General features: G+C 46.5%; 1 protein-coding gene across 4 annotated transcripts in view; it reads right to left on the bottom strand.

The window, feature by feature from the left end:
- The window catches only part of LOC147033635 (NACHT, LRR and PYD domains-containing protein 3-like), a 159,607-nt gene extending 146,842 nt beyond the window's left edge, over positions 1–12,765 (bottom strand). For 2 of the 4 annotated variants that reach the window (XR_015055566.1, XM_085871691.1), the window contains exon 1: positions 8,572–12,764. The gene's annotated coding sequence lies outside the window, so the exon portion shown is untranslated. Of the gene's footprint in view, positions 1–8,571 lie in introns of all 4 variants that reach the window. The other 2 variants (XR_015055567.1, XM_085871690.1) reach the window with 2 other exon arrangements.
- Positions 12,766–14,366: the final 1,601 nt, after the last annotated feature.

The following is a 14,366-nucleotide window of genomic DNA, read 5'->3' as shown; positions in this document are numbered from 1 at the left end:
CTTGGCCTCGGCTTGAGGCCTACAGATTCCCCTCAGTGTTTGATGGATTTTTTGTTGTTTTTTCCTCCCCATTACCTTCAATTTCTATCCTCCCCACTTTCCTAACGTCCCCCATTCTCCCAACTAATCTCTATTTCTTATCTCAAAAAAAATAATAATAAAAACAACAACAACAACAACAACAATATGCAAACTTTCTCCCGATTCTTCTTCTTCTTCCTCTTATCTTCCTCTTCTTCCTCGATTTTTATCTTCAGCACTTCCATGACCTAATCTGTTGAAAACTCTCTCAAATATTAATAATAATAACAAAAACGATCTGATAATGCTTCATCTTCCTCTCTCACACATGTGGTACTCTTTACTGTTTCATAATGCATGACTCTTCTGCTATTTAAACATACTGCTCTCATTTCGACCTCTCCTTCATTCCTTGCCTAAAAAAAATCGAACTGTTACAGCGCTTCTTCTCTCCATTCTCTGAATTCGCCTTTATTGCATCCATCAAGAATTGTGTTAAATCGCATCTCTGACCTAAAACTTTAAAAAAAACCCACAGTTTGCTATGAATGTTCGCTTTCCATCAACCATTCTTTTTTTCCAACTTCAGTGCCAACTCACCCCCCTCACCCCTCACTCTCACTCTCAAAGCAACCATCCCACTCTTCTCCCTCCAAGCCTCCCTCTCACCTCTCTCAAAAATTCCCCCCTCACCTTTCTTCCACCTTTCATCCCCCTCACTCATCCTTCTCAAAGTTGTCCCCCCTCTCATCCACCAAGCTGCCTCCCTCCACTGCCCTCTCACCTACATCTCTTCACTCCACCTCCTCAAATCCTCAACTGCCTTCTTCCCCCTCTCTTGTCCCCCCTCTCCCCAGCACCACAGAGCCTTTTCTCCTCCTCATCCGGCCCTCTCCCCGAGCTATTCTGCAATCCCCCACACTCAACAACCCTCCTTACCTCCCCTCCACCCCCTGCACCCAAAGCCTCCTCCCCTACCTCTTCATTAAAAGTATGGACCTCAAATATCCGGGGCCTTCGCTCAAACCTTTCAGATCTTTCCATACAGGCTGCCACTGACAAACCAGACATAATCTGCCCAACAGAAACTTTCCTCTCCCAAGACGTGTCTGACTCCCAAGTATCTCTCCCCAGTTACTCCCTCCTCCAGTATGACAGACCTGAGCCTCATCCTGGTGGAGGAGTTACTCTCTTCATTAAAGACTCTATTCCTCACTCTCCATGCACTGCTCTCACTCCCCCACACCCCCAGGAATACCTTTGGTTTCAGCTTCGCCTCCACTCCCACCTCATGTTTATATGTGTACTGTAGCGTCCACTGAAGAGTGATGACTTCATCTACACCTCACTATCCGAAAACATGGACCATATTCTATCTTCTCATCCAAACTCTCTCTTCCTCTTATGTGGCGACTTCAATCGTCATCATGCCAGTTGGCTAGGTGTGGGTACCTCTCTCACCTGTCATGTCACCTCAGCAAAAGCTTTCTGCGACTCATTGGGACTGACTCAATCGGTCAACTTCCCGACCCGGATCTCAACCAATGGTACTCCATCTCTTCTGGATCTGATTTTGACAAATTTCCCTGACAATATCTGCTGCTCTTCCTTCACTCCAATCGGTTCTTCTGACCACGTCCTTGTCAAAGTGGACATCTCTCTGGCTGTTATCAGGGAACCACCTCACCGCCGTCGAGTCTGGCACTTCACTCAAGCCGACTGGCAGGGTCTCCGAGCAGCCATCAAACTTATAGACTGGTCTCCTATCGCTACTTTCTCCAACATCAACTCATCCTGGGAATTCTTTCAAAGAAACTTGCTCTCCCTCATGCAGAGATTTATCCCCTCTCGTCTTCAGTTGTCCTTCCCTTCCTCCCGTCCTTGGTTTACTGAAGCTTGTGGTGAGGCAGTTGTCCTGAAACAACTTGCCTTTGCCTCATGGAAAGCAAACCCAACTGAGGGCAATCTCAGTTCTTTCCATTAAGCTCGGAACAAGTGTGTATCTACCCTCAGGAGAGCCAGAAAACAACATCTTTCTCATCTCAATTCTGAACTCTCAAACCTCTCTCCCTCTTCAAAATCCTGGTGGCGTTGAACCAAATCCGTTTCTGGTGCATTTTCCCCCTCCATTCCCTGCCTTACATCAAATGGCCGCCACTGCTGATACCGCGCGTGAAAAAGCTGAATGCCTAAACTCGGTGTTTGCATCTAAATCTTGTGTCCAAAACCCATCGCTTTCTCTACCCACCTTACCCAGTCACACCCAACTGTCCCTGGACTCTGTGTCCATTTCTCCTAACAAGGTGGAGAGCTTGCTTTCATACCTCGACTCAGATTCTGCAACTGGTCCAGACGCATCAGCCCACATGTCCTCAATGCCTGCTCTTCTGCTCTTGCTCACCCTCTCTTTGTTCTATTCAAACTCTCATTTGCTCAACGTCATCTGCCATCTGCTTGGAAATCTGCAAACATCACTGCCCTGCACAAAAAAGGTGCAAAAACAGATCCCTGCAACTACAGACCAATCAGCCTTCTCCCAATCATCAGCAAGGTTATGGAATCCATCATCGCTTCAGATATTAAATCCTTATTCTTCTCCAATGGCTTGATTTCCGTTTTTTTGGTAGTTTTACCAGAAAGGGATTGTTGGCAGACCTTGAGTGCCCTGTGGAAATATGGTGGGGACAAATCGCAGACAGCACAAGGGGGGGGGAGGGGTGAGACTGGAGAGGAGACAGTAGAAGACAGAAAGACCACCGACCTGCCTGCAGTGATTGAGTGAGAGAGAGGCCCAAAGACTCAGCCTCATCACGGGAGTTACCAATGATCTGAAATGCCTTGGTTTCCACGACGTGAATCCGAGAAAGGTGAGAGGCAGGAACACCAGCCCAGAAGGGAGAGCAGTACTCCATCAGGCTGAGGACAAAAGCTTTGTATCTGGTCAGGAGATTAGGAGGGCCGAGGAAGGACTTTGCACGATGGAGGATTCTCAGACGGTGACTGGCTTTGGAGGCGAGGTTTGAAATGTGGCCTTCCCAGGAAAGGTCATGGCAGATAGTGAGAACCAGAAGCTTGAAAGAAAGGACTTCTTCCAGAGGTTTTTTGAGAAAGTGGATGGGGGAGGGGTTCCAAATTGTCCTTTCGGAGGAACATAGTGAGTGTGAGAGATTTGTCAGGATTGAAAGACATGTTCCACGTGTTGGACCAGTTTGTGATTTTACCAACATCTGCACTGAGCGAAGAGGCTACTGCTTGCCAGTCTGAGGGATGAGAGATGGTACGGCAGAGGGTGGAGTCATCAACAAATAGATAAAGAGGATTTTTCCAGAGAGTCGGCGAGTCGTAGAGATCATTGATGAAAACCAGAAAAAAGAACAGGGCCCAGAACGCTACCTTGAGGAACTCCAGCCTGCACAGGAAGAGGGGATGAAATAACTCCATTTAGGGCCACACGTTGACTGCGACAGGAGAGGAAGTCTGAGAGCCATGAGTGGAGATGGCCTTGAATGCCATGAGAAGAGAGTTTGGTGAGCAGGGCAGGGTGCCAGACAGTATCAAAAGCATGTGATATGTCCAGGGATATGGCTCTGATTTCATGCTCGGCATTGAGTTCCCATTGTTGGGAGAGCAGAAGCAGCATATCCAGGGTAGAGTGACCTGGTCTGAAACCAATTTGATGATCGGAAATCAAGCCATTGGAGAAGAGGAAGAATTAAATGTCTAAGCGATGATGGATTCCATAACCTTGCTGATGATTGGGAGAAGGCTGATTGGTCTGCAGTTGCAGGGATCTGTTTTTGCACCTTTTTTTTATGCAGGGCAGTGATGTTTGCTGATTTCCAATCAGATGGCAGATGACCTTGAGCAAATGAGAGGGTGAATAGAACAGAGAGAGGGTGAGCAAGAGCAGAAGAGCAGGCTTTGAGGACACGTGGGCTGATGCCGTCTGGACCGGTTGCAGAATCTGAGTCGAGGTTTGACAGCAAGCTCTCCACCTTGTCAGGAGAAAAGGACACTGAGTCCAGGGACAGTTGTGTGCAACTGGGTAAGGTGGGTACAGAAAGCGATGTGTTTCGGACACAAGATTTTGATGCCAACACCGTGTTGAGGCATTCAGCCTTTTCACTTGCGGTATCAGCAGTGTGGCCATTTGAGGTAAGGGAGGGGATGGAGGGGGAACATACACCAGAAACAGATTTGTTTAGCCACCACCAGGATTTGGAGGAGGGAGAGAGGTTTGAGAATTCAAACTCGAGCTTGGAAAGATGTTGTTTTCTGGCTCTCCTGAGGGTAGATACATACTTGTTCTGAGCTTTATGGAAGGAACTGAGATTGCCCTCAGTTGGGTTTGCTTTCCATGAGGCAAAGGCAAGTTGTTTCAGGACAACTGCCTCACCACAAACTTCAGCAAACCAAGGACGGGAGGAAGGGTAAGACAACTGAAGACGAGAGGGGATAGATCTGTGCATGAGGGAGAGCAAGTTTCTTTGAAAGAATTCCCAGGATGAGTTGATGTTGGAGAAAGTAGAGATAGGAGACCAGTCTATAAGTTTGAGGGCTGCTTGGAGACCCTGCCAGTCGGCTTGAGTGAAAGGCCAGACTCGACGGCGGTGAGGTGGTTCTCTGATAATAGCCAGAGAGATGTCCACTTTGACAAGGACATGGTCAGAGGAACCGCTTGGAGCGAAGGAAGAATAACTGATATTTTCAGGCAAATTTGTCAAAATCAGATCCAGAAGAGATGGAGTACCGTTGGTTGAGATCCGGGTCAGGAAATTGACCGATTGAGTCAGTCCCAATGAGTCGCAGAAATCTTTTGTGGAAGTGCCATGGCAGGTGAGGGAGGTACCCATACCTAGCCAATTGGCATGATGACAATTGAAGTCACCACATATGAGGAAGAGAGAGTTTGGATGAGAGGATAGAAGTTGGAAATCACATATGGGAAATCATTTGGTCACTTGATATTTGACCTTAAGTGAAGGATTCAAGGTCAAATAGACCCTCAACAGTGTTCCCTTTGTAAAAAAAAAATGTCCTTATCTTTCGAAAAAAAATGGCCTGATGGCGAGAAATAAAATATGGAAATCTTTTGGTACTCGACCTTGCCCCGGTATGTGGTTGTGCCCCAAGTTCCCCTACATCTAATTACGATGAGTGTCTCAATATAGTGTCTGTAGGATTAAAGCATATGCACATCACTGTTTTAGACCATTAATTAAAGCTTCAACGTTAAATCATGTGTACTTTTCATTATTTTGGCAGTCATTTTGAGGAAAATCTTGGGATTATGCAAATTATATCAGCTAAGAAAATACAAAAAATGTTACCAGTGAATTCCTTGGGGTCAATAACCTATATTTAGTATAAAAAAAATCAACTTTCCATGGCATTTAATTAAGGAGATATCATCATTTGATGAAATACCGCAAAAGTGGCCATTTGGGGGTAGGCGTGACTTTGGTTTACAATGAGCTCTGTGGTCATCACACATAGCCCCATTGTGAGAATATGATAATTGAATTGATGTTTTTGATATTTTTGTTGAATATCAAGTTGAAGTTGAAAGATATTTTTGACTATTTTTGACTAAAATTACGTAAAATATGGTCATTTTCTACTGTGAACCAAGTTTTAAGAGAATAAATCATGCTAAACTGTGTAAAGCAATGCATAAGTAATTGAAGTAAATCAAAATTAATAATTTATGGATGCTTAATAATGATTTATTCCATCTAAACCCAATACGGGCATTTTGGTTCAATTATGGTTTGCTGGTAGCCAACTGCGAATCCAAGATGGATTCTACAGAGAAAACGTACTTGATCTGGAGGTGTTACCCAAACTTTTTTTGAAGGTCTTGGCATATAGAACAAAAAACATTTGGGTAACGCTCTAAAAGAGTCAAGTACACAAACACCCCCCCCCCCCACCCTAGAGCCAGGAGTATACTTATGTTAAAAGAAATTAAGCGTTGGAAAAAAAAAATACCCTTCACTTGTGGCTCATCTCCATTTTAACGCAGCCCTCTTTTTATTCCTTTTTTGTTCTTTCTAAATTTATTCTTTCCTGTTCTGCTTGATTGCAAAGAAAAACTTTCTCCGTGCTTATCCTCTCAAGGGGTTGGTAGGATGGACTGCAGGTACACACACTCATCTCTCCGCTGTTTATCCTGGTGTGAAACCCGACCCAGCTATAAAACTGATATCCCAGTGTTTGACAGGCAGGGCGATTCATCAATGTGGGCGCCGTCCTTCGGATGGATGTTAAGCCGGGTTTCCCATCTGCTATCATTAGTTGGTGGATTTTAAAGATCTCACAGTGTCCTTCGTGAAGAGGAGAGCTATCACCGGCACCCTGAGCAAATTGCAAATTCCTGCAATGACAAATTGCTGGGAAGGCAATGGCGAACCGCCCAGTGTCACCCTCGGGAAGCACATGATCAATCAACCAACTTGAGCGCTTTGTTTTTTCACTCGCAATTGTTATATTTTCTAATTCTCAACTCTCATGATGGCGTGCACATCTGGTGTGAATGTTGTTATTGTTGTTGAAGTTTCGTATGCAGCATGTATCATTTTCTGGTAGCACAGCTGTGCCACTGATACAGTGCCCCTGTTACCAGTAAGCAGCAACTCATTTTGCCCATCTCAGAAGGATGTCAGGCTGAGTCAACCCACCTGGTGCTATTTCAACGGAATGACAGGGGCTCAAACTCAAGACCCTAAGATCTCAAGTGAGCCAGCTAAACTGTTAAGCATTTTTTCACTTTCCTTAATTTGTCACGACCTATGTGTTTCTTGTGCTCACACGCTTTGTGCATCTCAAATCCAGTGTGACCACTCCTCATTTTCATAAATGCCAAGGTGAGCCGATGAAAAAAGCCAAGAATTCACAAGGTTTCGGAAAAGCGATGACAATAGAAAACCTATACGCCAAGAAAACCTATAGAAAACCAAGACGCCAAGGTGAACAACGAATAGCCAAGATCTTGTGAAAAAAAGCCAAGGAGTGGTCACACTGGTCCCATCCCATCCCTGTTTAGAATCCTGTGCCGGCATCTTAATAACAAGGACCATAAGCAAGGTCACGAGCTTTCCCTCACCGAAGGCCGCATCACCACCCTCCAGGAATCTGCGCAGCATCAATTCACTTTCTTCACTTCCTTCACTTCTGATAATAAATAAAAGAAAAACCCACTTTCGATTCCTACCATCCTGTTTTTGGTCACCCTCAACTTGCCCTCGACGTACCACTTGATTTTTCCGCTTTTTCTGCGATGGGTTTTCAGGTTTTTCTTTATTTCTATATTTTCAGTCTATTATATGTTGCTTTACACTCGAGTGCAGAAGATCCAGAGGAAGTCCGATGGTTTATTTGCTTTTGTCCAACTTGGGAAAACGTTTGTGGATTCAAGTGTCGTTTGAGACGAACAGCTGCAGAGGCTGTTCTCACTTCTTAGATTTTAGGTCATTTGACTGTTGTTCCTATTCCTTTTCTACTTCCATTTTTTTTTCTTCTATTCTTTTATTTTTTGGACTGTATGGTACACTAAATAAAGTTGACCCCAATAAAAATGGGCACAAATAAAGATGACCCAAATAAAGATGGGCCTGAGTATTACGTCCGCCCCAGTACCTCCACGAGCCGATCCGCCCCCCCCATCCTATTCCCACAAAGGAATTGGCTGGGGATTCCCCCCCCACCTTTCTCTCTCCCTCACCACACTGGCACCTACTTATGGCTTGGCCCATACCACTGCATGAGTCACAAGCTGCGTAGGCATTTCAGGATCAGTGCATGGGAATTGGGAGTCAACTCCCCTTGCTGATTTACAATGGGTCCTGAGCCGCAGAAGCTGCCTCGTGATGTGCTCTGCAACGGTTCCTGGTGAAATTCACCAGCGCTCCACCGGATCCGCACCCCCTAAAATCCTCCAAATAGAATCCAGCACAATTAAGCGGCCATAAAAGTGCTCAAAATCTAAAATTTCCCAGGACGACTGAAGGATTGAACCCCATGCTGTGCTGGCTTCCTGCTGTGCTCTCGCATCCCCCAATTTGCCCCCCTCTCCCACCCAACATGCCCCCATCTCCCAACATACCACCCTCTCCCAACATGCCCTCCTCTCCCAACATGCCCCCATCTCCCAACATGCCCCCATCTCCCAACATACCACCCTCTCCCAACATGCCCCCATCTCCCAACATACCACCCTCTCCCAACATGCCCTCCTCTCCCAGCATCCCTCACCCCATATTTTCAATAGCAATCATTGCCCTTGCTCTCAGGTAATTCAATAACCCAACAATCTCACCTTCATCCCTGTCCAATGTCCCTGTACTGTTCCCCAAAGAGCCCAAACTTGTTTTGTTCTTGATAAATACATTTTGCTTCCCATGAACAGTAAGTAGTCCTTACCTCGAGGCTTGAACCCCCATCATCTCATTCTCCCTCTAGATTTGCACCTCAATGGAATATACTCACTCGATATACAATACACATTCACCCCGAACGGGTGACCCATAATCCATGGATTTATTGTCTCACCTGGTAATCGCTCCAACCTTGACTCGTGCTCGTCCCAAGTGTGAATCTCAATTCCTCTTCCGACGCCTTTTCAGGGAAGTGGTCGCCAAGTCCAACGTCATGACGTACCGGACAAGCGGTCACGTCGTGCTCTCCTGTTCGTGTGTGTGTGTTTGTTCATATCCTGGACAAGGCATCTTGAATCATGGAATAAAGCCGGCTGTCCATTCTGCATTCAGGTGGTGGAACTTAAAAGATCCCACGTTCTCCGTCGTGTGCCGGTCCTGCGGAGTACAAATGTGAAGTTATGTGAAGTTATTTATTTCATAAACGTTGGTAACAGTTCCACAATGAAACCCCAAAACTCCTAAACCCAAACGGAAAACTCCCCAAAACTCCCGAATTGTAATCTAAACCTGATTCCAAACTCCCTTGCTATGCCGGTGGTGGTACTGGTGATCATGATGCTGCTGGTGGTGGTGTTTATGTTGCTGCTGTGGTTGATGATAAGAATGTGGTTGATGCATGGAAGTAAATTGATAAAGTTGATGCGGAGTCTTTCAAGTACAGGTGGTTGTGCGAGTAGTGCCGGTGGTTGTTTTAGTTGTGGTGATGCTTGTGGAAATGATTATGCTGGTGGAGGTTGGGTTGTGCTGCTGATATTGGTGGTTGTGCTGGTGGTGGTGGTTGTTTTGGTAGTTTTTACGTGAAGGTTATGGGTGTAAGTCCCACCTATGTCAGGTGGACTCCGTAACTCCGAAGGTACATAGGTACACAACTCTCCTGACATAGTGAGGAGGTCCTGCTGATGTCAAAATCCTGTTTTCTCTTTCCAGTTCCATGTCATGACAGGACTCCTCCTGGAGTTCGATTCCACATCCCAAGCAATGTGAATGGAAGCCCTCTCGATGCTGATGACAGTGATGTTAACAGGTCATGTTTCTACAGGTTTACAGGTCATGTTGATGACCAAGGGGTCGTGTTTTGGGCTCAAGGCATGGCTGTACTGCTGGTGCAATTCCCCCTGGAGGATAGGGCAGGAATTTGTAGCGTTTTACGTTTGATTTCAACCTGTAATTAAACTTCAAAGAGTTTGGGGTGGATTAACGGGGATAGAAAGAATCATGGTTTTGGATGGGGGATGATATGAGATGTTGGTGAACAGCTGTTTGGAACACCTGGAGGGAGGAATGGGATTGAAAAGAGTGTGGCAGTTCCGAGTTTGTTCCAAAGACAGAAAGAAGAGGAATGAAAGAGTGAAGGTGAGCAGTGATTCTTGATTTTGGCAGTTTTACCAGAAGGGGGTTTTTGGTGGACCTTGAGCACCCTGTGAAAATATTGTTACGGGCCGGGGGGTCGGCCGCCAACCGACCGCTCTGAACGGAGCCGCAAGTCGAGTCGGCCCGACCGATCGCCCGGAATATAGATCGCCGCCCGGATAACTCCGAGCGACGGGTCCTTGTACAAGAACCGAAATACGCCAATCGGCAGATCACGTGGGGTAGGGTCGATTGCCAATCTTCAATGTACCTAAATACCCACGTGCTCCAACTACCGGGGTATTCCACCCTCGGCGGAACTCGAACAGAACAAACCGCCGAGGCGAGCTTGTCCGTGCGCGATTCCGAGCGGCGTAATCGCCAAGAACCGTCGGTCCAAATGTCCCCCTATTACGGCAAACCAACGGCTTTCTAACTCCCAACACACGAAATGTTCAGTCAATGAGAGAATGGACGAAACGAGCAGGTTTACATTTACACAAGGACATTTATTATAATGAAACACGTATGCAATTAAATAAGGCAAAACACGTATGCAATTATACAAGCAACAAAAGCACGACAAAAGAACTACAACCGTCTATAAGTAATTATTAATGTACAGTCACTTACACAGTTTTACTTACGGGACTCGGCGTCACAACATTCATTCGAAAGAAAAGCAGGAAAAAGACCCCATCAAAGGCAATGGGGTCAGACTGGACCTCTTGGGTCTTTATGGCGTGGGACTTGGCAGAATGAACGAGTCCCACGAGACCGTTACAGGTTACCTGCACCCTCGTGGTGTCTGGCTTGGGCGACCCGCGACGTCCCGTCCCCACAGCAGCTAGCGTAGCCGCGGTCGAGCTCGGGCCTTCCGTGTGGTAGGCGAGCTCTCCACACAAACGCGCGGTTTGCGCGACACAGCAGGCAAGGCTGCGCCTCCAGCTCGCGTCTCCTTCACGACGCCCGGACTTCCACACAGCTCCTTGGCTTCTGGCTTCCTCCCGACTCCCCCAACTGCCGAAGCAAAAAGCTTACTCCTCCCACGGGACTCAGCACACGAACTCTGCCACGGGACTCCCACGAACTCAGCCCTACCACGGGACTCCCACGGGACTCTTTACGAACTCCTTTTTGAACAAAGAAAAGATGTCCTCTTTATCCTTCCCACCCCCTCCCCCGCACACGGCGTGACTCATGCCCTCGTGATCCACCCCCCCACTCAACCATGGGTGGGAGGGAGTTGTTGACGTCACGGGATGGCAGGGTTCTTCTTCCTCTTTGCACAAGAGGGGGAGGGACGTCTCCATTGTTTTGTTCCCTAACTATTAAATCGATCCGCAGCGCATCTATTCGATCTCTGAACATTTAAACAATGAAAGGTGAGCTATCTAGGGAACATGCACTTATCGACATAGCTGACTCAGTGAACCTGTATGTTGTGTGCAATTGAATTCCAAATTCGTAACAATATGGAGGAGGGGGTGACAGATAGCAGACAGAGCAGGGGGGGGACAAGGCAGGAAAGGAGATTGTAGAAGACAGAAAGACCACTGACCTGCCTCCAGTGAGAGATTGATACCCAAAGGCTCAGCTTCATCGTGTGAGATACCAATGATCCTGAAAGCCTTAGTTTCCACAGCGTGAAGTCGAGCTTGGTGTGAGGCAGGAGCACCAACCCAGAGGGGGGAGCAGTACTCCATCAGACTGTGAATGAAAGCTTTGTGCATGGTCAGGGGCTCAGGTGTGCCAAGGAAGGACTGGCGTTGGAGGACAGTTTTGAGATGTGGCTTTCCCAGGAAAGATCGTGGCTCATAGTGAGAGAGGAGAGGGGGAGGTGGGAGATGGAAAACGGAGGAGAGGGGGAAGTGGTGGAGGACAGAAATTCTGTTTCCATCCTGTCCACCCGATTCCTCCCCACACCCATTGTTTGGCGTCTCCCTCTACTCCGCTATTGGTGCCCCCTTCCTCTCCCCACTCTCTACTGTTTCTTCTTTCCTGTTGCTTCCTGATCCATTTCGTGTTTTACCTCTTCCATGAGCCTTGACTCTGAAAAAAAAAAAAACAGTCATCGGTTAGCAATCATAAGTAAGTAGTTCAGAGCTCTGGCTCTGAGTGAAACCAAGAGTGCAACACAAATAACCTTTTCAAAATCGATGAAATAATTTAAATTAATTGATTAACTTAAACTTTTCCTGTCACTCAGGATAGGGACGGGAACTTTTCCTAGTAGTACATGATACATCGAAAGGTAGCCCGTAAATCAGTTCCCTAAACAAACTCATAAACCAGTGTAAGACAATCAACAGGATCCTACAAACTCAAGTGAACACATTGTGAAAACACACCACTCTGATGGCCTCAGGAATGCAACTGAAAATATCTGCACGACCACCCCCATGCATGTCCATGTGGCAGTAGAACCACTGTTGGTTGTACTGTTCTGCCACACAGACATGCAGACATTTAAGAAGATGAAGAAGAAAAGAAGGAGAACACTAAAAGATGATTTATACTTTAATTCATTGAATCAGTGGAACATTACAAAACAAGCACAGAGGGTAGAAATCTTTCACTGTATCTCATGCCACAAGAATGGTCTACTACTACATCAGAGAAGGTTGGGAGTTCGGTCGAAGTGGAACTTTTTGTAGGAGGGGGTGGGTGGGGGGTGTAAAGGAAAGAATGAGATGAGGAAGGGAGTGGGACGGGGGAGTTTGTCGGTATGGAGATACAGTATGTGTGTTTTAACTCACGGGCAGGGTGTGCAGCTTGCTATAAATGCACCTGCACATGCAGCCTGCAGGTAGATCGAGGTGCTTGTGCAGGTGTGTCGAGATGCATGAGCAAGCACATGATGCTCAGCACCTGTTTTCTCTTATGTTGGTGTCCTCCAACTCCAACTCTGACTACTGACTACTGAGTTCCCGTTTTCTTCGCCATTGCATTCCTCAAACCTCAAATCTCCATGTACACACTTACTCTTTTACAGTCCATGCGGTGAGTCATCAGCATGACCTCCTCCAACATCCACTCCCTTGGCGTGGAGCTATCGGTTCCACCTGGCAAGCGGGGTGACTGATGGGATGGGGGTTTGGTGAGGAAGGGGTAGGGGTTGGGGTGAAATGACCATCGACGAGCAGATTTACCATTTCTTTGCATTGAGCTACATCTTGAGCTATCCTTCCCTTAAAGTATTTAAATTTATGAACAAGTTTCAGTTTTGGGGAGTTATAAAGTGCTATTTACATATTTTCGAAAATAAACAAACATAACAACTTGTATGGAGCACGCTTGTCGTGGAGTCGCGTACTGTGGATTTGATCCCCAACAGAGTAGGTTCTGTCCATGAACCACCATTCTGGAACTTTGCAGGTTGAAATTCCTGACACAAGGTAAGAGGATACATTCGAGAAGAACATGAAGCTGATTCCCCTGTCCACTTGAACTCCATTCGTGTAGTTAAAGATCGCATCCTCTCGAAACATCGGAGACTTTTGGAAACCATCTCAGGAATAAAACGAAGAGTTCTTGGTTATTTTTGTTTTTCCTTTTCTTGTGAGACCCTTCATCAATGGATTTATAATAGGAATTAAATTAAATTAAAATCACACTCAACAAAATTGGTTAACCGCAGTTTATCTCTGTCTGTTCGGTGGTTGTTTTATTTTAGTTTTGAACATCTTTTTCCGAACGAAAGAAGTCTGAGGGTCCTGTGTTGGATTTCCATCAAGAACTGAAACATTCTTCATATTTTCAACACAAAAAAAGTTTGGAGAACAATGCAGTTTACTGAGTGGTATCTTAATATAATTGAGTTCATCCATATAGTCATTGTCCAAATATGTTGTTGCGGCCACGGGTTCCGAGACACCAGTTTGTCATTCAGAGGGATTAATCCCCAGTTGTCCTCGGAAGACCTCCCAGTCTATCTAGGTCCAGACAATGCTAGACCAATGGAAGGAAAGGACAAACACGGACAGGTTGGAAGTCAACATGATTTATCAATAAGAAAATAAATAAAAAGAACTTTTTATTTCCTAAGGTAAATAAGTGAATAAATTCCAAAGCAATCGAAATGCCAGGAAAGAGACAGAGAGCAGATGTTTGTCGGGGGTGGGGGGGGGGGGTCGACTGACTTACAACTAAACACAGACAAGGGTACCCAGCAGATCATTCGGGGGGGGGGGGTGGGAGAGAAGAGTCGTCTCGCTCACCAGAGAGAAGTCATCCGTCAAGTGAAAACGTCCTGAAATGTGTGTGTGCACGTCTTGTCCGTCGCCAGCACCCAGCCTTGCCGTGCACCTACTCGCCAACAGCCTTGAACGCCAGTCGACGTCTGGGGGGCACCGAGATCGTGCTGGTGGTGCTGCGACATGGGCAGCTCCTCAAACGTCAAGAAACTGGTGACGTCCATTGACCCACATGGTCCATTGGTGACTGACCCGTGCCTCACTTGTGACCGACCTGTGCCTCACTCGTTGGTGACCGACCCGTGCATCACTCGTTGGTGACCGACCCGTGCATCACTCGTTGTCAGTACTGGTCACTCCC

The sequence above is a fragment of the Eptatretus burgeri genome, chromosome 2 (genome assembly GCF_056783735.1).
Source record: "Eptatretus burgeri isolate ZD-2024b chromosome 2, Ebu_testis_v1, whole genome shotgun sequence".
NCBI classification, from domain to species: Eukaryota; Metazoa; Chordata; class Myxini; order Myxiniformes; family Myxinidae; genus Eptatretus; species Eptatretus burgeri.
This window is presented reverse-complemented; position numbering and strand designations above follow the sequence as displayed.